The 1,442-nt window shown below is 36.5% G+C and overlaps 1 protein-coding gene across 12 annotated transcripts in view; it reads right to left on the bottom strand.

The window, feature by feature from the left end:
- Window positions 1–1,442, bottom strand: part of LOC106874846 (uncharacterized) — a 719,848-nt gene that overhangs the window by 12,373 nt on the left and 706,033 nt on the right. The window lies entirely within an intron of this gene.

Below are 1,442 nucleotides of genomic sequence, written 5' to 3'. Positions count from 1 at the left end.
AGATGCCATACCAGACAGTGGAAATGCCCTGATGCCGTACCAGACAGTGGAAAGTACAGCTAACCTGGAGACATGTGGCTTAGTGATTAGGGTGTTAAAATCTTGATTGTAAGATTGTGGTTTTGATTCCTAGATCAGGTGATGCAGTGTGTTCTTGAGCAAAACACTTCATTTCACATTGCTCCAGTCCACTTGGCTGTAGAAATGAGTTTAGCCTGGAGAAGGATGAGCTCTGCCAGGCTTTCTCACTCAAGATATACTGAATGACTGCAGTGCCCCAATGACCCCCAAGGGGTTAAGGGACATGCCCATATCAAAGCAGTTTTCTCTTTTGCACACTACATTTAATTTCCCTAATGCTCATCTTTTCTCACTCTACTTGTACTTCAGTATTCATCCATACTGATGTTGCAAACCCTGCAGAGCATGCTAGCTTCATTTCTTTCGAGCCTTCATTAGTCTTCTGCATGCAAGACCCATGTCTCACTACCATGTAAGCATTACATTTCACACATAAGCATCATATTCTGCCTTTCATTCTAAGAGAGAAAACTTTTTCTTACCAACATAGGTAATAAATAGCTCTCTGAATTTTCTCCAGTCTGTTCTTATTCTAGCAACTATACTTTCAGATCATTCTTCCCCAGTACTAATTAGGTCACACTTGTAACAAAAGCTGTCTACTACTACGAAGGATCCATTTGGGCATTTGAGAAAATTCATTTTTCTGTGTGTCATTACTGTTTATTGTACATGCACATCTACCATGTACAAAGTCTGTTTCCTCTGTTAACCTGTTTGTGATACCACTGCACCTGTACAGTTACATATATATGCATGCATATATGTAAGTGTTTCATGAAATATTTGATGGAGTCAATTGCCGGTTATTAAACATGAAACCATTGTCACCATGAAGATGATCAGCTTCTCATGTATTGCTACACCAACATAGAACCCCACCCCAGTGCACTACAACATAGATCAAATCCCTGCTCCCACTCGTACTTCGCTTTCATTTGCAGTACATTCTTTTCACTTTGTTTATTTAACTACAAATGATATTTAATACACACATTTTTTTGTGAGGTAATTCTAGCTTTGCTCATTAACGAATGAGTTAATTTGATATTCAAGTCTAGAAAAATTAATAAAACAGAAAAAATAGCAATATCAATTTAGTATACATTTACTCTCAAATTATATTGCTTAAATCATACATACACACATAGATACAAACAAATATAAACACACACACACACATATATATATAAATATCTATCTATGCATACATGTATATGTACATGAAGACGCAAACATGTATGTTCAAACACATATGTGCACGTGTACATCCATTTGATATATAAATTTTGAAGAAAGAGAGAGGTAGAAGAGAGAAGAGAGATAGAGAGAGAGAGGAAGTGAGAGTATATATATATGTG

Source organism: Octopus bimaculoides, chromosome 7 (assembly GCF_001194135.2).
Source record: "Octopus bimaculoides isolate UCB-OBI-ISO-001 chromosome 7, ASM119413v2, whole genome shotgun sequence".
Classification (NCBI taxonomy): domain Eukaryota; kingdom Metazoa; phylum Mollusca; class Cephalopoda; order Octopoda; family Octopodidae; genus Octopus; species Octopus bimaculoides.
The sequence above is the reverse complement of the archived record's forward strand: the minus strand, read 5'-3'. Positions and strand labels throughout refer to the sequence as shown.